At 44.9% G+C, this 23,923-nt stretch overlaps 1 protein-coding gene across 1 annotated transcript in view; it reads left to right on the top strand.

Moving 5' to 3' along the window:
• SPON1 (spondin 1) overlaps positions 1-23,923 on the top strand; it is a 244,851-nt gene that overhangs the window by 72,495 nt on the left and 148,433 nt on the right. The gene's annotated exons all lie outside the window — the stretch shown is intronic.

Below are 23,923 nucleotides of genomic sequence, written 5' to 3'. Positions count from 1 at the left end.
GACTTAAACCCACTTCCACCTGATGCCAAAGCCTTTGTTGTTAACGAAACACCACTGAACTACCCTGACTGAGCTTGACCAACCCCCACCTGCCCACCGCCTTCTGCCTCTGTTGATCTCTGAGGTCTGTGAGCTCAGAGCCCCTCCTGTAAACCAGGAGGTAGGAGACTGTCTGTTGGGGGCATGGAGGTGGGGAGAGAATGTTGTTTCCTAAGGGAGGAAACTAACTGCCATTTGGAAAGTGAAAACAAACCCTGCACCTGGCAAAAGAAAGACTTATCCCTGGGAAGAGAGGCTGGGTATTAAGGAGGAATTAGGGAACACTCATAATACTTTGTAACTTCATAGAGCTCACCGACCCTTTTTATCTTAGAAGGAAATAACAGAGGAGGCTCACATGAGATGACTGTGTATGATTTGGAGGAAGCTGGCAGCGTTAGGAGGATCTGGGGTGCAGCTTCCCCCACAATTTTTCTGGCATGAGGTATTGAGAAGAACCACCGCATCCTTGTTGTAAGTCAGGGGGGCTCTTGACATCAGCAGGACCGACCAGGGGAGGAAACCGGGAGTGGCCAGAAAGGAGCTGGGGACCCCTGAGCCTGTTGAAGTGGCTGGTTCTGGGACAGCACTCAGAAAGTTGGAGGCGATGGCTAAAAGGGCAACATGTGCTCGGTTTAGGAAGATTTCGATGCCTGAAGACCTATCATCTAACGGGTAGAATCCAGATGCCAGGAGTTCCTGCGAGGCCAGCAGTGGCACGACTGCAGGAGAGCGGTCCAATGGCAGCAGTGTGATTCAGCAGCTGGAGTCCCAGGGGCAGGACCCAGCCCCCCTCCCCGGGGCGGGGCGGGGGGCGGGGGGGGACTGGCAAGCGTTAAACAGGAAGTGCGTTAAACAGAGCTCCAGGCGCTGCAGCAGACCGCCGCGCAGGTGCAACCCTGAAGCCCGGCTCCCCCGACCGCGCCAACCTTGTGAGGGGCCGGGGGCGAGAGTACGCGGCCCGTCCCCATTGTGCACCAGGGCCCCGCGCCCCACAGCAAGATAGCTTCCAGTCCTCCCCCACTGATGGAGCAGGAGCTGCTAGTACCTTCCCTGCCCCGGTCAGGGTGGGATAAACGCATGAGATTTTGACCCTGGGGACATTTTTTAAAAGTTAAGATTCAGTTCACATAACGTGAAATTAACCATTTTAAAGGCATCAGTTCCGTGGCACTTAGTACATTCGCGGTGTTGTGCAACTGCCCCCTCCGTCTCGTTCCAGAACATTGCCACCGCTCCAGGAGTAAAACCCCTCCCCCGGTAAGCAGTCTCTCCCCATTCTCCTGCCTACAACCCCTGGCAACCATCAATCTGCATTCTGTCTCTATGGATTTACCGATCGATCTTTCAGATAAATGGAATCGTACAATAGGTGGCCTTTTGCATCTGGCTTTTTTCACGGAGCATAGTGTTTTTGAGGTTGATCCATGTTATAACAAAGTATTGGTACTCATTCCTTTATATATCTGAGTAATGTTCCATTATCTGTATATTCCACAATTTGTTTACCACCCCTCCCCCCGTGGGCATTTTTGACATGGAATAATCAAAGTATCAAACTAGAAACGTTTGGGCAACAGTGAAAAAGTACCCAATGGTGTCACACCTACATATATTTAGTCTCTCTATTTTTTTAAACCGGGCAATACACACAAGAGATGTGTTGTTCCACTCCTGAGCCACACCCCATCCCTGAGAAGGACAGTGATGACTCGGGGACAAGGGTAGAAAAGGACAAAGAATTGGTTCCACGTCTACTTTGTCTTTCAGGGTCATGAAGTAAGTGTGAAACAAGTTAGCATCTTCTACCCTGTCACCAAAATGGCTTGATTAGATCCTTTGCACCCAGTATGGGACTGCAGTAGAACCAAGTCATATAAACTTGGGCATTCGTTACTGCCGCTGGAAGGGGCAAGGGCAGAAGCCCTCCAGAGAAGCAGATGATGCTGATCATCCTCTGCAGAGGCCCACAGCTCCATCACCACTCATTTTCAACTACTAATCAGAGACTTGTCCCTGAATTGTGAGCCTCCCTGCAAGCCTGCTTGCCACAGACAACACTCAACATAACGCCAATGAAGAAATGAAATGACATAAAAGGAAAGAACGTTCCCCACTCCTTCCATGATTGATTAGTACAGGCTGATGGCAGTTCCATTTGTCCCTGGGCATTTCCTGAAGATTTTACATCAGACTGCCCCTGGAAGCCAGGAAAATAGGAGAAAAAGCTCTCTTATATCTTAGTTCTCTGCTATTCATAAATGAAAATCTTGTTAATTTAGAGTTTGACAGCTGTGGTGCATTTGGAAGGCCAAGACAGCTGTCATGAGCACTCCGGCTTATTTTTCAAACAGATGTTTAATTTGACTTTAGTGCTATTGCCAATTTTTTAGGAGAAAAAGAGGGGGAAGCAGAAACAGAAATAATCATTATATTCATCATTTGGTTTCCTTTCAAAACCTAAGTCGGCATGATGAACGATGACCTCAGACTTGCTCTAATTGCAGTTTTGGGCACAGGAGTGGTTAGCTATCATCTACTACATGGTCCAAGGTCCATCCTTCCTTTTTTTTTTTTTTTTCCGTAAAGTCAGAGGCTGTTTTGTGATAATTACACCCAGACACTGAACAAAGTCCCAGCTACCCAGAAAAGCCTTCCAGAGTACAGAAAAAATGGGGGAGTGGTGAGCATTGGGTGACTGGGCCACAACGCCAGATGAAAGCCACACGGCTGAGTCTCGTCTTGCGGCTATGGAATCAGGAAACCAGCAAGAGCAAACAGACAGAGCCCTTGGAATGGCAGCCAGGGTCTCCCACTCACTCTCTTCCTATCTCCCATGCTTCTGTGGCTCAGGCAGCTGGGTTCATGCATGCTCACAGTGTGCAAATCGGTCTCAATGTATAAAATTAAACACATCTGTGGCTCCACGTAGAAATCTGATGAGTCAGAATGTGCTTGAACAGGCCCCGCTGTTCCAGTCCACGTTGCTTGGAGGACTCTTCCTTCACACCAGCTGTGTCGCTAGGTAAACCTACTTCCCGGATCTGATTTCTCTACCTTTGCTTTTTTGTGTTTGGCTTTCAGTGGTCTCACTTGGCTCCCACTTTGTACCACCATCCACAGCCTTCTTTGACAATCCCTCCTTAATGGGGACAATATATGCAATAACACACTCCCTGCATATCTCTGTACCCGTCTCTTTGTACACTGTGATGGAAGACATCTTGCCACCTTCCTTAGTCAACAACTGTGACATGTGCTATGCTAAAGAAGAATCCATCCCAAGGAAAAATTTGGCAGATGTCCTGGATCCCAGCTCTGAAGTCATGGTTTGAAGGAAGAATGGTCTACAGCTTCATCCAACTAGTGCTAGAAATAACAGGACACTCTAAACAGAACCAAGGTGGGCTCCCAGGGCCAGTCTGACTCCTCAAAGAGGGGGCCCCACATCTTTTTAAATAGAAAGTATTCTTTGAAGATTATTAATCAGAAACTAATTCTTCCTTAACATACAGATACACCAGGCTTCTGCCATGGTGACCACCGAAGAATTACGGGGAATCTTTAGGGAATTATTACATGTATCAAAACCTCCTGGCTGTTGCTTGCCACCCCACCATTTACCTAGGACTAGACTATGGGTCCATTCCTCAGGCAATTTCTCCCCATTTTTGCTCCATACTTGGAGCTCTGTCGCTTAATACTCCACATCACACCTAAGGCCAAGCCACAAAGGTTAATAAAACGTTGTTGAAAGCCTGGGGAGTGCCAGGACGAAATTGTAGCACAGAGAAACTATAATCGGCTTCTAGATTTTGGCTGCTCCTAGGGCCCAGAAGCCCAAGCTCATCCTTGGGGCGGGGGGGAGGGGGGGCGGGCGTGGAGGGGGGTGGGGGGAATCCCCTGCTCCTCATGCTTGGTGAGCATCTGGCTCTCTGCCTACCCTCGGTGGCCGGTTTACTTCCCCCCGAAAGAATGCCTTTACACAAATCCCAGTTGCCCCAAATTCCAGACCCAACTCCCCTCTGGACTAGTTCGTTCAGCATTACAGATACAAAGGTGGAGTCACAAGTCAGGTGACCTGAGATTGAATTCTGGCTCCACCACTTAACTAATGACATTAGGCAAGTCATTTTAAATTCCCAGTGCCTCACGTGTTGTGATGAGCACTGGGTGTTATACGCAACTAACGATCATTGAACAGTACATCAAAAACTAATGATGTACTGTATGGTGGCTAACTGAACATAATAAAAAAATTTTTTAAAAATTTAAAAATTTCCAGTGCCTCAGATGCCTCCCCTGTAAAATGGGGATAATAATAGTACCTGCCTCATAGGATTGATGTGAGGATGAAAGTGTTTAGAACAGCATCCGGTATAGAATAATAAGCTCTATAAATGGCTACAAGACTCTTGTTGTTTTTGTGATTATTGCTTTACATTTGCAATAAAATGAAGAACTCACATACATGTTTCTTTTTTTTTTTTTTTAAGGTTTTTTATTTATCTATCTGAGAGAGAGAATGGGAGACAGAGAGCATGAGAGGGGGAGGATCAGAGGGAGAAGCAGACTCCCCGCTGAGCAGGGAGCCCGATGTGGGACTTGATCCCGGGACTCCAGGATCATGACCTGAGCCGAAGGCAGTCGCTTAACCAACTGAGCCACCCAGGCGCTCCCACATACATGTTTCTAAGACAAAAGTAGAGGCTCATCCCTGGAAGTGAATTCCAGTTTCTGACCCTTAGGACAAAACCGGTACATTCTGAAACCTGGTGTAAAGCTTTAAGCCCTATTAGGTTTTAGTCTCACTGTGTCTGCTTTCCATTTGCTTGTTTGCTCCTTGCCAGTTCCCATACACAATATGAAGTGCTGTTAAGAACCACATAAAACACAATAGTCATGTTGAATTTCAGACCTCGAGACCAGGGAAAATAAAAACCAAAATCTAACATCAAGAGGAAGACCAAGTACAAATAGACATGGGCTGTACATTCCCGCAGATTTGTAAGAGTAACATAATGGATTGCAGCCTATTCAATAAAATGGAGAGCTGGGGGCTGTCTGATATAAATAAGTACATGTGCCACTTCAGTGAATGAACAAATAAACCAACAAAGACATTTGGAAAGGTTGATAAGGAACAGGATGTTTATATCATCGCAAAGTCTCTGCCCTCAAGGTGCTTAATAACGGCAAAGAGCCAAACAGGAATGTCTGGCAGACACCAGTGATAGGACAAATCTAAATTTAAATCACGAGCCCCCTGATAGGATGCAGTGAGAAGAACGCAGCATCACTTCTATGATATTCCCACTAAAGACGCATAACCTGAGTCTAATCCTGAGGAAGCATCAGACAAGCTCAGTCATTTTATAGAATTACCTGACATGTAATCTTCAAAGAGTTTCAAAGTCATAAAAGTCGAGGAAAGACTGAGGAACCATCCTAGACATAAAATCTAAGTGCATTCTGTGATTCCAAACTAGGTCTTTTGGCAATAAAGAGACAATTTAAGTCAAAACTGGAATAGGGTTTGAGGGTTGGATGTATTAATGTTAATTTCCTGTGTCTGGTGGCTGTGTGTGGTTACACAGGAGAAGGTCCTTGTTTGTAGGAAATACACAAGAAAGTACTTAAGGCAACTGGACATCATTCAACCACCTGCTTGTAGATGCTTCAGGGGAAAACAAGTTCTTTGTACTGTTCTTGTAAGTTTTCTTTAAGGTCGAAATGGTTTTGAATTAAACAGGCCCAGCGCAAAGGCAGGGGCTGGTGGGGTAGAAAGGAAAAAGGGAAAAGCTGCATTTGTATCTTCCCTTCTAGATTTTTCCCTTTTCTTCCTGGTTTCCTCCTCTCAGAAGGTTGGGCTAAGATGTGGATGAGAGTGTCCTGGGTTCAATCAAGAATATAGGCAAGGACTCTTGCCAGGCCTGATCTCCAGGCTAAGTTCATCTGTTCCTTGATTCCTTCCCGTGGCACCATAGATCTGTACCGGGCACCATGCCCAACAGCAGGGATGCAGAGATGAGCAGGACACAGCCTCTTGGGAACTCGCAGTGGCAGGAATAGGATTATATGGTGTAAAGGAGCCACACTGGGAAGAGTGCAGGGCTGGGGTGGGTGGGCACCCAGCCGAGTCTGGGGTGGTGCAGAAGGTCCAGAGAGCACAGTTCGTAACCTGACAAATAAGGCAATAGGGGAGAGAGAGGGAGGAGACAGAGTATGGCATTGTCCCTAGCCCAGAGAAAGCAAGGAATGTTTGAGAACCTGCATGTGGAGCCAGATGGTAGAGCAAGAAAGAGTGCAGTTGTGGGGCGGCGGGGGGGGGGGGGGGGAGGCGCAGAGGTGGTGCTCTATCCTTTCCTTCACCAAAACATCCCTTCTTGGAGCATTCAGCTGGGTATTGCTCTAATTTTTTAATAACAAATAATAATAAATAAAATATGTGCTGACATACCTTCTTATGATGAAAGTAGTATTGTCCCATTTTACAGAGAGGAAACTGAGGCACATCAAGTCCAACATCGAAAGCAGTAGAGCTGCGATTTGAACCCCAGACAGCCCAACTCCACAGCCCAAGCTTTTGCTCTGCCACTCTACTGTATGAGTAGATCGTTGACGAGGATGAGTTCTCACGAGGATTACTGGTCTTTTATAAAGAGGGTTGTCTTTTATATCTAGTTCTCTAACGGTAGGGGCGAATGGGGGAGATGCTTGGGAATTGCGGTGGTTGGTACATCTTACCCACTCGAGTCACTCCGCTCTCGCCTGCTTGCAGCCTCCCCTGCCCGCACTGTCAGCAGTCGTGTGAGACCAACTGTGGGCCCAGGTAAGCCCGGAGCCAGGGCAGCTCATGATGGAGGAAGGAAACAAAGAGTCAAATCACAGAAGAAAGACTGAGGGTCAGGTCCAAAGGGCCCTCGGTGGGAAAGGCAGTCACAAGGGGGCGAAACAGGGCACCAAGCTGGATCAGGGTGAGCAGTTCAGGATGGAAACTGTAAATAAGGCAAAGGTGTACGAGGCCCCTTGGTATGTGGTGCTGTAGGTGGCCCTTGGCCTCAGTGGGAAGAGAAGGCAATGTGTCTTTCTCCACCCTCTAGCTCTCCTCCACAGGACTCAGTTATTCATCCTGACAAACATTTAGTGAGCATTTACTATGTGCTGGGCTTGTGCTAGCTATGGGGAGGGAAGAAGAGAGAACAAGGCTGAGGGACTGGCACGAATATTGATCTGAGAACCTGAAATGCCAGGTTCTCTCTTAAACAAGCCTGCATTTCCATTTTCACTTTAGCCCCTGGAACAAAGCCAGGAATGTGGGAGGGAAGAGCCAGCCCTCCCCCTCCCCCCCCCACCCCTGCCCCCCACCAGCAGCCTCTATCATGGCCATTTCTAAAACAGCTTTTTACAGAAAGTCTAATCTCTCTGGCCATCACTACAGATTCTATTCCTAATCACATTTTGCAAGATGGTTCTTGACAGATTGCAGCATTGCACTAGAGAGTTTGCCCCTTGCAGATGGGCTCTGGAGTCGGTCAGGTCAAGGGTCAAGTCCTGGCTTTACCAAGTCTGAGTGGGTTTTCCTCCCTATAAAATCGAGATGAGGAGCTAAGGCATAGTGCCCCTTTGCATTTTTTAAATAGTCTACGCTTTACAGACCACCTTCCCAATACTCTTGCAAACTTGACGTCATAGTCATCATGGGAAATTAAGGCTCAGAGAGGTACTGTGATTTGAACTGGGTCTTCCAGACCCTGAGTGTACAAGTCAAGATAGAAACCTGGTCTACACTTTTAAAACAGAAAGGATTTGCTGTGCTTTTGCTCCTTTTCTTTTATGATGATCAAAGTCACTGTAGAACGCTGGGGACACCTACATAGACTCTCTTTGACAGTAGTTTTAGCTCGGAATTTCCTTATTGCATGGGAGTCATGAGAGTCCAGTGAAGAAAGCTGTGGTTTGTGGAGTCAGCCTCATTGGGTTCCTAATCCTGCCTCACTGATTAAGAGTTACGTAAACTTGGTCAAGATACCTGGTCCCTCCGTACCTAGGCTTTTTTCATCTGTTACAATAGTACCTACCTCATTGACGGGAGAATTAAACAAGACCATCTATGCCAGCGATTTTCAACCTTGGCTGCACATTAGAATCACCTGAGCAGTTTTTTAAATTCACCAGTGTTCTGGTCCCCGCTCTGGAAATTCTGATCTCCTTAGTCTAGGGTGAAATCGGGGTGTCAACACTTTTTAGAAACTCCTCCAAATGATTTTAATGAGTAGCCAGGGCTGATGTTAAAAAGAAAAACCACAGACCCAAAATGGTGTCACTTAGGTTAAGGCTTCAAGTCAGTAAACCAAGACTTAATACCTAACCTAACTGCAGTTACACCCCCCATGGAATATAACTTTATTATTTTTTTAGGGGGCTAGGGGCAGAGGGAGAGGAAGACAGAGAATCTTAAGCAGGCTCCACACCCAGCACAGAGCCTGACACGGGTCTCGACCCCATGACTCTGAGGTCATGATCCAAGCCAAAATCAAGAGTCGGACACTCAACCAACTGACCACCCAGCTGCCCCCAAAGAATATAACTTTTAACAAGCCCCTCAGGAATTTTCTGGTCAGCACTAATAAGGTAATCAGTTCCATGAGCCCTTTTTATCTGACAAAGGAAGATAAAGTAATTCATCTACTAGAATCCTTTTATCCCCAAATGAAGGTGACCTCACCTGAAACAATCCTTTTTTTTCTGTTTTTTGACTTCCTTGTCCTGCCCTTAAAAATCTTTGTCTTTCTGTAGCCCTTTGGAGCTCTTCTCTACTTGGTAGTTGGGATTCTGCCTGTTTCATGAATTTATTAATAAAGTCAATTAGATCTTTAAAATTTATTGACTTTTTGTTATTTAACACTGAGAACCCTTGAAGTATATAAAATCCTTACTACAGAGTACCTGGCACATAGTAAGGACTCAGTAGATGTTAATTGTTATACAAGCTGATGATAAGGTCAAGGCCTGTGGACTAATGCTGGTGAATAGGTATGAGCATCCAGTGGGCCCAAGCTACTGGGGGTAGGTACCAAGATGAGCAAGAGAAAGTCCCTACTTCATAAGGGCTTAATTAACTCTTCAACTGGGTAGGAAACACATAAATACATGATAAGTTAAATAGCAACATGAGGTTTAAAGTTGAAAGAAGAAAGGAAGATTCGGCATAGATGCTTTTCATATTGGTTTAGTTCATTACTGCTCACAAGAGTGGACATGAGCCCAAATCTGTAGAGCAGAAAACTGAGACATAAGCTGTAAATCATCTACTACCCCCTGAAGAGGTAGGTCCAGGATCAAACCTGACTGGAAAGGTGGTTCTCTTATACCATATCTTTATCATTCTGAATTCATAGTGATTATAAAGAAAAAGTAATGAACTAGTTGGGATTAGAATTGAGAAGGTTTAAAAACAGTCCTTCTGTATGTATGTATATACCTGTTAATCTGTTTATCATTCTTTCCATTTATCTTTCCTTACTTCCATCCATCCATCCAATTCTGTTACCCAACATGGCCATAAAATAAGATTTTTAGGGAGCCTGGATAGTTCAGTCTGTTAAGCGTCTGACTCTCGATCTCAGCTCAGGTCTTGGTCTCAGGGTCGTGAGTTCAAGCCCTGCCTTGGGCTCCATGCTGGCTGTGGAGCCTACTTAAGAAAGAAGAAGAAGAATATATTTAGTTTAATCAAATATTTTGGCTAATATGCCAAACTTTGGGGTATATTTGGGGTATATTTTAAGTGAAGTTTAAGTGAAGTTAAAAAAATTATCATTAAACTTCACTTCCAGTAAATCACAGAGGAATAGTATAGCTGAGGATATGCTTTAAAGATGCTAATGGAATCAGAGTATTTAGTGCAGATTAACTACCCCTCCTAAACAGTAATACAAATAGAGGAAAACAAAATTAACATGATTAAATACATTCAGAGACTATTTATTCTGTTAATTGTTAAAATTTAGGCAATAAACTGCAAGAGACTTGCAGCTGCAGCTCCAAAATAGCTGGTCCTCCCCTCAGCTGCTGCTAATTAATGCGGTTTTCCTAATAACAGTTTTCTGATAGCAGAGAAACAGGGGTAAGTCAAAACAACTTCATTTTTATGCTGATAAGCCCTGACGACAACAACCAAAAGAGCCCAACGGGATCCACATGGAAATGCTGCTCACTGCTCCAGAAAGGAGCAGAAAAGTGCTCTGAACAATTGTCCATTGCCTGTGTAAGTGACCTATCTTCTCTTAATTTGTCTGACACTTTTTTACTCCCGAAAGACAATTCCACGAGGCCAGTTTGCACCATTCAGTATGCAGAACTCCCACTGGGCAGAGTTAGCAGGAAAACAGCTCAGAAGTTGCCAGTTTCTCTCGAGTCCAACCCATCTATGGTTGCCTTTGATCCATGTATTGATCCCCAGTCAGTTGCAGTTAATTGGTTTTCCCAAAATATGTTACACAAATCATAGCACTTTATTAATCAAAGAACTGTCTTGGCCTTCCTAAAGAGGGTACAAGACACATAGAAAGCCAGGATCTATTTATTAGCTTTTCCTTCTGACGGTCCAGCACAATATCTTCCCAAACTGGGCCAGTCAGTGGCATTAGACCTCTGGCCGTGAGGGACTGCTGGTCCTCTCTGGGACAGCTTGAACAGACAAGAATCCAAGTCAGCGGGCGCCTGGGTGGCTCAGTTGGTTAAGCGACTGCCTTCGGCTCAGGTCATGATCCTGGAGTCCCGGGATCGAGTCCCACATCGGGCTCCCTGCTCGGTGGGGAGTCTGCTTCTCCCTCTGCCCTTCCCCCCTCTCATGCTCTCTCTCTCTAATAAATAAATAAATAAATAAATCTTAAAAAAAAAGAATCCAAGTCAGCAGGAAGTTGAATTCTAGATTTTCAGGATCAACTATGTCAGTCCAAAGGGACACTATGCATGTCGATGCATTTGGATGCGGGGATTAAATAGAGTACAAAGTGTCATTCACTGGAAGATCATTACCAAATATCCTTCTAGGATAAGGATTCTGCTAGTTCATTTTCTTGAAATGTATCTTACTTTGTATCAGAAACATCATTGACATGGAGCCATCCAGAAAAATAGGGAAATGTAGATCCCAATCCGATGGCATGAACTCAACCACTTGTGAACACAAAACAAAGTAGTGCCCAGGGAAAAGTTCGATCTGTGGGTTCACCACACTGTGGGGGTCCAGCTTCAAGGACGTCTGTTGTGCTGCCCTCTGGAGGTGGCGACCCTCTGGTTTTATTCTTGTTCTCTTACAGAGATGGGGAAATTGAAGCCTTCCGCTCCCTCACTGTTTCTCTCCATCTCCACTGTGACTTCTGTCCCTACTCTGTGAAGGTTCTAAGCATTTCCCAGGGACACATGCTCTTGAGCTAAACATCCTCATCTCTCCAAGATACACAACATGTAAATGTGGTTACACCTTCACCTTTGCGAGAGATATTTTTATTGATTTGTTGGGTTTTAATTTATTCCTTGCCTACTTGAGGGAAAAAAGATTTGCAGTACCTTATTTAACATGGATAAGGGGCTCACTCTTAACTCCCCCATGTCAAGAGTTAGTGAAAGTTTTTTTAATTTAGCATATATTTTTCAGAAAGAACGTGTCGCTTGCATTCTTCTCTGCATTAAAATGAGGTCCCATTACTTCTCTTCCACATTATTTTTCAGAAAAAGAAAGTTCTTGGCTCACTTGCTTTCTCTTTCTTTCTCTCTTTCCTTCTCCCCTTCCTTCCTCCCTACCTCCCTCCCTTCCTTTCTTAACTTCTCTCTGAAAGTATTCTCTATGAGAAAGGGTAGAAAACAGGACAGATCATACCCAGATTTTGTGGCCTACATGTGTTCGCATGTTGTTGCTCTAGAGCTCTGTGGGGGTCCAGTGTGACCATGGCATAACGCTAATCAGCTCATATGACATAAGAATGAGGTCAGATGCTACGAGAGGGCCACAGATGTTGGAAAGAAGAAACCTGGGACAAATCTGGAGTGAGTCAAAAATGTAAGGCCTGTGAGTGTCTTTTGCAAAGAGTCAAAGGATGAGCAAAGTGGAATGCATAGTGCAATCAGCAATGGTTTTTTCCATAAAGGAACTCTGTCCCTGGTTTAACTTCCTCCTGGCAGACATACCGTCATCCTGCTGATTCCCAACATTGTGAAGGGATTTTGAATTCAACCCGAACGGTTCCTTTTGAGAACAATGGCTGCCATTGGCCAAACTGCCTGGCTGGAACAAAGCGAAGCAGACTTAACTGGTCTTTATGCAGTGGGAAATGTTTTGTGACTCAGACCAGTCCCTGTTTGCTGTTTACCCCGCACTCTGGGCAGCACTGCTAACACAAAGGACCTTATGCTTCTTGCCAGATCGTGGACATATGGTAGACACTCAACACGATGTGTTGAATATAAAAGAGTTGACTTTCGGGTAAAGTCAGTAATATGAAAACATATCACATCGACACACCTTCAGCGCTTTTTGCAGGGAAGGCACTATGCTCAGTGCTAGAGGGGCGAGCAAGTACAAAAAGGGCCCTTCCTTGAAAAACCTCAGAATTCAGTCAGAAGTACAAAACATAAACACACAGTAAGTTAAATTGTAGTACAAGACATTGCAGTTTAAGCAAACCTCGAGTGTCCCGTGCCCGAATGCCAAATGAACAGGAAAGATCAGTGGCGTTCTAGAAACCCAAAGGAGGTTGCTTCTGATGGTCCTGGTCAATGAGACTCTGAGGCAGCGGTGAGGTGAAATGGCGACAGATGGGGGAGGCAGGCGGGGAGTCCATCCTTGGCTTATCAAGTAGCAGGGGCAGAAGCCAGGAGGGGCTGTATGCCACACATTCTGCACCCAGGGAAATGGCAGGGCTGAGTTCAGGTCGTTGGGAAGAGTCAGGCGGACCATGGGGGTGGGGTGTGTGTGGGGCTCAGACCATGATGGCAGCTTGCATCCTGGTGTTCAGGAGTATGGACGTTTAGCCCAGAGTTTAGACCGTGATCTCTAAGTGAGAGAGGCACCTTTGCGTAGAGACCCAGTGCTGGGGTCGAGTGGGGCAGGGTGGAGGTGGGAGGTGACATAATAGGACCATGGCACCACTCTGCCTAATAGTCGGTGAGAGGAAGTGGTAATGTGCTGGAGGTGACAGTTAATCCCCTGGCAGAGTGTAGGTGAATCGAATGGGTCGGCAAGGAGAAGAGACGTCTTACGAGGTTACTGCAGTAATCGTCCAGGGAGCCCTTCATTGACTCCTCCGTGCGTGTCCTTCCTCGGGCAGGGAGGTAGGTGGGGGCCTCGGGTGGGGACTAATAGGCGTGAAAAGCATGACTCCAAAATTTAAAGCAGTGCTTCTTGTAGAATCTGTCCCCAAAACAATGCTCATACTTAAATTTTGCAGACCGCTTTTTCGGGGACTCAGGAATCTTCTGAAACCCATTCACGGGCCATGAATCCCTATCTAAGAACCATCACCACCACCCCCACCACCACCCCCACAGTCCCCAGCCCAGCCGAGAGGATGGAGACTCTCCCAACACCCAGATCTGCTGCTCTACCGGAAGCTCCCATTTCCACAGCGGAAAGCCCGGGGTGACTGGGAGGCTCTGGGAGGAACAGAAAGGATGTCAGGTGGCCAAGGCGTAAGGACCTTGCTCTGTCGCCTGCACTGCTTCCTTCCATTTGAGAGAACGGTGCTGCCAGTCGTGGCTTGTGGGAGCCCACAGAAAGGAGGCAGTGGAGGCCACGGCAGAGCGGGACCGAGTGGGGAAGGGGATGACTTGTATGAGCCAGCCAGGAGTGCCTTTATGATATGGAAGCATTTCCTCGGGCCGAGAGGCTGGGATGGTTATGTGATGACAGCCGTGCCCTGCCCAGAGCAGCAAGGCCCGCAAGGCACACCGGGAAGCCCAGGAGCGATGCTGCTCTTCTGTTTCTTGTCCAGTCGAAACAGGTTCTATTTTGGATCAGAGCATAGTCTGGAGAGAGAGAGAGCAGTTGAAGCCTTGGATGCTTGGAATAAAAATTTAAACTTTATCTTTAGAAAAAAAAAAAAGAGCATATATCTTAGTTGGAGATTTTATTAAACAGAATGACAGTCATGCGATTTCACATATCTGCTATCCTTCATTTCAGACCAAACACTGGTTCTGAAGCTTTTCAAGGTCAGGGACCCCCTTGGAGAAACAGAGGAACACCGTGGACTCTCTACCAGACATATGCACTTGTGCACATCACACAAAATTTCATCATCCTGAGACCTGTCTGTGGACCCCCAGATTAAGAACCCCAGGTTCAAAGAGCCTTGGTTAGATCCTCTGCTAGTTTCCAGGCCGGCAGTGATGAAGGTCCCAGGGGTGGAGGGGCTCACAGTCCGCTGAGGGTTTATAGATGTGAAGACGTTGGAGGGAAAAGTGAGGCAGGTGCTGACCAGCATCTTGACTGGATAAGCCATTATCCAGCAGAATCATGGGTTCAGCCATGTCAGAGAAACAGCAAACCCACCTGTCAGCTGTCCCCACTGGGAACACCCCAAGTACTGGTAATCGTGTTATGAAATGCTGAGTAGCATGCTAAGGCTGATTGGGAGGCGGGGGAAGGGAATTTTCAGGAACATCAAACCCCAGGCTATTGTAATCTTAAGAGAAAGAGATTTTTGGCCTAAAGATGTATCGTGAGATAGTACCTTCACCCCAGGCCCAACAATTAGATGTATTTCTCTTTGCAAGGTGAAAAAATGCCATGGATCAGTTAAGCCAGAGAGAGGAATCTATGAAGGGTCAAAAGATGCTGAAAAAATACTGACAGTTTGGTTTAAAATAATTCTAGAAAATAAGAAATGGTCGTGTTCACTACCCAGAATTGCCTACCTGTCAGAGCTCCCACAACTGGGAATACATCCTGCAGTCTATTTATTTTGTCCATGTGAGTTTATTTAAGATTTTTCCAACAGATGACAAATTTCCAACCAGTGATCTAACAGATTCCCCTAAGGGTTCCCACTGTTTCCTCGGCCACAGCTTACAGGCATATAAAAGCCTCCTCCAGAGGGAAAAAAAAAAAAGGATATTTCACTCTCCTGTGTGTTCCTGTCAAACTCCCACCCACCCCGCTTCCTTTCCGGCATGTCACTCTTCACACTGGTTCTTACCTGCAGGCCTGCCTGCTCTCTTCCGAGTCAATGTGAACAGGTGCCTGTCCCTGGCGTCCCATCAAAAGTCCCAGCAAAGGGCAGAATGACCTCCCACCCACCAAATACAGAGCATCTTTCTCCAAGACTCTTCTGATCAAAGCACCCCTACCCCACCAGCATCCTCCAGTGGCTCCCCAGTGCCATCTCCTGGCCCAGTATCTAGGGTCAGCAGAACGGGCTCTACCTCACCTTTTGAACCACGCTCCCTTGTGCTCCCACAATGGTTTGTTCATACAAACCTCTTTCTATCAGTTTGAGAGCAGTGCTCATAAGAAACTTGACTAATGATAACGTCAACAAATAGAGGGATTTGTTTGTTTGTTTTTGATAAAACATTAAAAGGCCAGACGTAGGTGACTGCTTGGATTGTTTCTGTAGCTAAACAGTGTCGGGGCCAGGGTCTCTGCTTTTTTTCTCTGCCTTTTCCTCATGGTCACAGAATGGCTGCTTTGTTTCCCACATTGTGTTTGTAGTCAAGGCTAGAAGAAAACAGGGACAGGCAAGGTAGGTCATTAATTTTTTTCAGCTGGAAAGCAAAGCTTTCTCACATGGTCTCTCCTCCATCCTGCACACCTCCCCTTCTGATAGTGAGGCCACATGTGGGGCACATGCACCCACTCCCCAGCTGCAAGGAAGGCTGGGGCAGTGAGACAGGGCTATTGTGACTGGCTTACCTGGTATCACCCCCCAAAGATCAGGGTTATGAAATCATGAAAGACGGAAGGCATGGATACTGAGTAGATGCCAGCACTCATTATGCAGGATTCTGAGTCAGCAGATTATGTATCTCTCTCTCTCTCTCTCTTTCTTTCCCTCCCTCTCTCTCTCTCATCAGGCTGTTGACTATTGGATGTCACACTAGGCCTTATTCATCCTTGTACCTCCACTCCCTCACACAGCTAGCTCTGTGGCACCTACTCTGGTAAACAAAACACGAGTAAATGAATGCCTGTCTGGTTTGAATGCCTCTCATATCTAAATTAGCTCTTTTAAAACATAATCCAGTTTTATTCTTTTCTTTTCACATCTCTCTTATGAAAATCAATTCCTCATTGTTAATTTCCCATTGGATTTTGGGAAGGTAAGTGTTGGAGTAATAGTATTGACAAGCTATATGATAAAGATTAGGTCTGAAATTGGACAATAATAAGAGAAAAATGGAACCATAATAAGCTCATTATCCCCAGGGTCATGGGGTCATTCTGAGAAGAAATAAACTGTGTTTAAAAATACTTCTTCTCCAGTTTTTGTTCAAATTAAAACCGGGGCTTTGTAGATGTAACTATGTTCAATGATGTGACTCAAGAGCTTGAGAAATCCAATGATCATCATACAAGGTTGGGAATGGAATGTAGTCTTGTTAAGAACCGAACAGACCTCCCAGCCAGATTCTGGTCATAACATAAGCTGTGTGTGTATGTGCAGCACTGTGGAGTGCTGGTAGCCCAGGTTAGGTATAGAAAGACTATGGATGGGGTGCCTGGGTGGCTCAGTCAGTTGAGCATCTGCCTTCAGCTCAGGTCGTGATCTGAGGGTCCTGGGATCAAGTCCTGCATCGGGCTCCCTGCTCAGTAGAGAGTCTGCTTCTCTCTCTCTCTCTCTCTCTCCCCCTCTGCCCCTCCCCACTGCTCATTCTCTCTCTCTCAAATAAATAAATAAAATCTTAAAAAAAAAAAAAAAAAAGGAAAGACCATGGGTGGTGGACCTGCCTAGGGACTCTTTCTGGCGTACAGCTCTAACTGCTACAAAGTGCCCGTCCCTGGTTACAGACTCAGTTTCTGTGGCATCTTTCCAAGAAGTTATTGTGATGGACCTCATTCCTACCACCTCTACCCCCACCTCATCCCAGCCAGAAATGGCCTGCTACCCCTGAGTCACCATAGCACTTGTAGATGATTCTCCACTTGGGGTTCCAACATACCATGTATTCTGAGAGTCATTTGAGAATGTTCTTTCTTAGAGTGTGGCAGCTTGTCATAGGCACACTTTCTTTAGGATGGCATCATCTGGCCCTCATCTAACCCTATTACACGATTTTATTACCAGACTCCAGCCTGGTGGATGGTACCAATGTCAATGTCCTCACCATAACATTATACAGACTGAACTTTTACAAAATGTTACCATTGGGGAAAATTGGACAGTGTACGATTTCTCTGTATTATTTCTTAAATCTGCATGTGGATCTGCAATTATCTCAATACAAATTCCAAAAATTAAAAAAAAAAAAATTCCTCCTTGCGCCTTCTGTCTTTTGTTTCAGTGGTTGGCATCACCATCCCTCCCTCTAGTCACTGGGGCTGTCACTTAACCTACCTCCCTCTGATAGCTGTCTCATCTGTAAGACAGGTATAATGGTAGCGCCTACTTCATGGGATTGTTGGGAGCATTAAATAAGTTAATATTTGTGAAGGACTTGAGTGTTTCATTGTTAAAGAAACAAAAAACAAATAAATTATCTTGTACTCCACCGCCTCTTTCTGCCCAGGTCCTGTAAGTTACCCAGGCCTGATAAATTTTCCTACAACGTGTGTCTCAGATTCTCTATTTCCACTGCCCCAATCTTAATTCAAACCTTCAGGGTTTCCAGTTGCAGCCTTGCAAAGGCCAAGTTAGTCACTGCTCTTCTGCCTCCCGTGGCTCCTCCATCATCTCACTCAACATTGATTTCCTGTTTCCTTTATTTGTCTCGCTCTTCTCCCACTAGGCTAGGATCTCCTTACTGGAAGGCACTGTCTCTTATTCATCTTTGAATTTTCAGCTCCTATCAGGTGTCTGACACAAAATAAGTCCTCAGTAAGTGTTTTATGAATGACTGATAATTAAGCAGGAATAATCTCATGGCAGTTACTAGCATTGCTTCTTTGCAGTAATTGTAGATGACTATACCAGTCTCTGAGTCTATAGCTTTGTGACCCCAAATGTAGATTCTGACTTTACTGTTGGGCAGCCAGGCCAACTTTACTGTTGGCCATGAGCTGAGATGCTTCCCCAAATCCAACTCATGGGTGTTGTAGATGGAGCCCTGCAGATAAGCTTTCACTTTTCTTCTCCCATGGGCACATTATGACGGGATGCCAGGGTGCCTGTCTACTCCTGGACATAGCTTCATGTCCTGACATCCACCTAAAGCCATATAAAAAACTGGGAAGAGTTTGGATCATGGAATGCACCCAGTCTCTGTAAATATTTGTTGTTTAACATGAGACCATGATCAGTTTAGTACTTGGCATCCTCGTGAAGTAAAATAAGGCACATAGCCTCAGCCCCTGATGATATTACCATCACCATGACTCTAATATTTTATTTCTGGGTGCTCCCACAGAGTTGTTCTTTAGATGTCACTGGTTATAAGCTGGACCACTTCCATGAAAAAACATCCCTGAGATTGTAGGCAAAGTTTTTAAAGCACCCCAAGAAATGTTCAGTAGCAGGGATTTTACTGGACTTGGGAAGAGCGTTGGCAACCTTAGTCTGGAGACCACAAACCTGAGCTTCATTTTGGCCATTCAGTATCTCTGCCTGAAGCAGCTGACCAAGGTAGCACCCTTACTCCTCTCTCCACAAGCCAAGGAGACAGACCGGATGTTAATCATAATAATAGCTACTGTTTATTAAATACTTTCATGTGCCAAGCACTTGCTAGGAGATGGTGATTTAACAACAGTAAGGATAATGGCTACTACATAGTGAATATCTACTTCACACAACAGCCATGTATTAAGGACCTTACATGAATTATCTCTCTACAGCAGTGACCCAGGCACTGAGGATCCATGTGAATTTTTAAGTCATTTCCTGGCCTGATTTCTCCCAAGTCCTTCAGTTTCTAATATCTCCGTATCCCTTTTTGGTGAGAGCAGGGGTCCAGGCCTAGCCTGAGACAGCATACCCACAACTTAGCAAACTCTAACTTTATCCCAACAGGAAAATTCCCCAAGGAAAAATAACAGCAAATGAATAAACCCTGCAGACAGAAAAGGGTCAAGTATCTAAGAGATCCAGAAATGCTCCACCACCTTAGGTTTAAAATAAAACTTTTGAAATGTAAGTTATTTAGAACCTCAATATTGCAAAGTTTGAGAAGTAAACATACTGAGAAATGTAATTTAGATTTCCTTGACACGCTCTCTCATGATAAGAGAGCATTCAGTGTATCAGTGCATAAATGCTATGCAAGAGGACTGCCAAATTGCAACACAGAATGGGAGAAATTTGTCATTTTGAAATGCTAAGGGAATTCTTACCAGCAGTTTTCTCATCTTGTAAAGCTATTATTTTTCTGAACTATAATATGATTTATAAATCTCAGCCGAGTTTTATACTTTTGATGGGAACATCTCAAAATGAAATGCATTTCTCAGAATATAAACTTTCTCAGGAGTTGACCAGATGAGGAATAAAAAGAAACATCTTCTGCAATCAAGCGTACCAAATCTTGGTCTCTGCCGGCATATCCGCAAGTGAATGTTGGTCTTCCCCAGAGTTCTGGGTTCAACCTGACTCTCTTCTCACTCTGCACACTTGCCCTGGGTGACATCAGCCGCCTCAGAAACTTCCGCTCCAGTGACTCACATGCCCCTGCTCCCCACCCCCCACATCCCTCCTGAGTTACAGGTCCCTGTGTCCAAGGTCACTAGATCAGCCACCATCATGCCCTACAGACCACTTAACCTTAAATCCTCTCCTTATCCCCAAACTCTGTTCCTTCTCCTTGAATCCGAGTGCTACAACACTGCTCACATCAATAGAAGTAAGTAAGATACAGTTCCTGCTCTCGAGAAGCTTATATACTAGTACAGAGATAGAAAAGTAAATAGGCTGTTAGAGCGCAGGTTATTAAGTGCTGCAGTGGAAGAAATCCAAGAGGCTGTGGCTCATAGGAAGAGCACTTAACCAAGCAGCCAGTCAAGAAACCAAGCTTAGTGGGTACGAGTTCTGGGTAACTGAAGTAAGTGTGTGTGTGTGTGTGTGTGCGTGTGTGTGTGTGTGTTTTATGCTCATATGCGTGTTGAGGAGTCACAGAAAAGGATAGAAGGGGTCCCATGGACAGAGGCCCAGGGGCAGAGATTACAAAGGCAAATATAGTGTATGGCTTGGACAGAGTGCTCAGGAGGGATTAGATAAAGATAAAGTCAGATCAGAACAAGCCTTGTATCCCACGTTTGATCTGCACAGAGTTTGAAATCCAAAGGGTATAATCCAGAGGTTTGGCCAAGCATGGGCATGGAGATGTATGCTCAGTCTTCGTGGAGAGCTCAGGTGATCATGACCCAGGCTCCAGGGAAACCCACCAAAGTCTCAGCTTTTCACGGTATGTTCCATGCGATGCTAAAATGGAGCCAAGGAAAGTCAATTTGCAGTTACATTTCATAATAACACTTACCTCACAAGCCAATTATACTTTTTATATGTGATCATCTTTAATCCCTTACAACCATGCTGGACGTAGGACAGGTCATGAGCTTTGGAGATAGACAGGGGAAACCTCAAAACCTTCAGCATGTTTGTTACCCCCCTGCATCTCGGTCATCATCACCGGTAAAGGGGAAATTAGCTCCAAACTTTCATCTTAATCCTTCTAAAACTAAGAGCATTTTAACAAGTTTGCTTGTTAAAGTTGACCTAAACTGACAGGAAACTAAGGTTTTTATTTACTGTCTTATTATGAATATTCTTACATTTTGCTACAGAATATTGATGGGTTTGATTATGGGGATGTTAATAGTATGTTATCATCTTAACTTCCTAATATCTGTAAAATTCTGAATTCAAAAATGCATCTAACCTAACGGTTTTGGATGAGGAAGGAATTTGAGGAGTTGTAATATATGTAAAACATAAGATATATAAGGTAATGTACATAAATTTAGGGCCTCCCTAGCACAGTGACTGGCACATAGGAAGGGCTCAGAAATTAGAACTATTATCAAAAAGAGAGAGTAAGCCATCACAGACTTCATAAAACAAGGCATGAAGGAAATGAAAACATCTTATAGGAAACACATGTTTTCTATCTCTGGCCACCCACATTTTTACAATTATACTTTTGAAAATTTGGGGTGATTTAATTTTTCTAAATGTGATCATAGGCTTTGCCATTATTCTCTTATTCACAGCAGGAGGAAGAAAATTCAGAGTATCTGTTACAGATGCTAACAAAGGCAGATTTGGGGAGATTCTGGGAGAGGAAACAGCACCAGCAAGGGCCCAGTAGAGTGGAAGAGGTGTTCAGATAAGAGGAAGTTTATTCCCCTTCTCAAACTCTGGAACCCAAGGAGCATGGCACAAAATGGGGACAAATGAAGTTTGGGAGAAATTTTATGAAAAGCCTTGAATACAGTGGTAATTTTGTATTTTATCCTATAGATCAGCGGTTTTCAAGCCACGTTAGCAAGAGAATTTTGTTTTGTTTTGTTTTGTTTTGTTTTAAGTAGATTCCATGCTGAATCCAATGCAAGGTTTGAGCTCAAGATCCTGAGATCAAGACCTGTGCTGAGATCAAGAGTCTGACACCCAACTGACTGAGCCAGCCAGGCATCCCAAGTGAATTTTGTTGAAGTAGAATTTAATTTGCCTGGGAACTCTACACTGCAACCACCCACCAACTCATTTTTACTCTATGGCCCAAGTGCTCTTTTTATTTATTTTATTTTATTTTTTATTTTTATTTTTATTTTTTTAGAGAGGGGAAGAGGTGGGGAAGGGCAAGGGAGAGGGAGAAAGAGAATCTTAAGCAGGCTCCATGCCCAGCATGGAGTTCAATCTTATAACCCTGAGATCATGACCTGAGCCAAAATCAAGAGTCAGATACTTAACAGACTAAGCCACCTGGGCACCCCCAAGTGCTCTTTTTATTTTTTTTTTTTAAGATTGTATTTACTTATTTGAGAGAGAACACAAGCAGGGGAAGGGTCATAGGGAGAAGCAGACTCCCCACTGAGCAGGGAGCCCATTGTGGGGCTCGATTCCAGAACCCTGGGATCAGGACTTGAGCTGAAGACAGATGCTTAACTGACTGAGCCACCTAGGCATCCCTCAAGTGCTCTTTTTAAAAGAGCAAATCTGATTATCTCATTTCTTAGGATGCACTTGTCAAAGAGATCTTACCAAGCTTGGTGTAAAATGCCATCTCCCTGCAGACTCGGGGTGATGTAGCCCTGTGCACCTCCCCAGCTCATCTTACACCATCTCCCTGGCTTAACCACTGGTCAGTTCTGCAGTGAGCCATGACCCTCCCACATCAAGGATCTTTAAAGGATGTCCTCTCCTTTGTTTCTCTCTCCCACTTGCCCTAGTGAGCTCCTACTCTTTCCAATCTAAGCCTTCTTTTCTGAGGGGAGTCTTTCCTGGCTTGGTCAGGACCCCCTGTGTTATACTCTCCCACATCCTGGGGACTTCTCTGTTCAGCACTTAATCACGGTCATGTTAAATGATTAGCTGTGGATTTAGCTGTCTGGTGCTTTCTCCCCACTATGCTGTCAACTTTGAGAATGGGAAGTGGCCCCATCTGACTTGCCCCTGGCCAGTGTCTGGCTACTAAGCAGGGGGAAGACAAATGGGGGAGGAGGCCACTTTGGTAGGAAAGAAGATGAAGCGTTTAATTGAAGCAAGAATGCCAAACCTGGGCTACTTCCCACAAGTCCTTCTCCTCACCATCCACAGGGTTCTCTGAGGCTCTTCTTGGTGGGGAACACTCTGAAGTGGTAGATAATGGGATGCTCTGACTACCAAAAGGCTTTGTAATTTGGCTTTGGAATGCGTGTTCTCAAGAGAGTTCTCTTGGCCTGAGGAAACTTTCTGCTTGATGGTCAACAGAATGGATCAATGATCAAAGTAGTTTTGCAGAAACAAAAAGCATATTTCATTCATTTATTTCAACATCTCATCTCTCTTGGGAAAGGAAAGACTATAAAAGACATCTGTAGGCTGGTCTGAATTTTATTCTTTTGTGCAAGACTGGGTTTAGAGTAGATGTTTCTTTGGAAAGTAATCTTGGCCTAGGCCCACACCATCGAGAAAACTGCCTCCATATTCTGTAGAGGCATGCACACATTGACCCCTGCCTGGGTCTGCAGTCATGGGACACAGGGCAGATCATGTGACCCTAACACTCCTTTGGTGTGCTTAGCTGTATGGAACCAAGGGATCCCTTTCTCTGTGAAATAGGGCCAATCAAAGTAAAAATTACCTTTTGATTGAGTAGCGTTGCTGAAGAAAATCAATAGAAAGGGCTTGAAATCCACTGGTACCATTTCATTGCTAAGTGTTGTAGACTTCACATTACAGGAACGCTGGGTTTCAGGGTTCAATGTCTGTGAGGCCAGCTGAAAATACACAGCAGAGTGGGTTAAAGGAGACGGAGTCTGTCTGTGCAGCCCTAGATTAAAGGGAAAATGTGTGCTGGCCAGAAGTAATTTTTCAACCTCCAAATATTCTTTCCAGATTCTAAGATCCTGTGTTTGACATGTTTAAGAGAGAGATATAACAGCTGAAATTGTCTTTGTTCAGAATGTAGGAGACAGTTTCGTCTAGACTTTCAGGAAAGATAGAGAATGACATTTTCAGAGCAAATCAAAATACATTTTCAAATTCTTTTTTTCCCCTTCAGGAAGAGGACTTGACATGCTTTTCTGATTTGA

This window comes from Mirounga angustirostris, unplaced genomic scaffold (assembly GCF_029215605.1).
Source record: "Mirounga angustirostris isolate CCGP_5_RB_7025 unplaced genomic scaffold, mMirAng1.0.hap1 SCAF_13, whole genome shotgun sequence".
NCBI classification, from domain to species: Eukaryota; Metazoa; Chordata; class Mammalia; order Carnivora; family Phocidae; genus Mirounga; species Mirounga angustirostris.
This window is presented reverse-complemented; position numbering and strand designations above follow the sequence as displayed.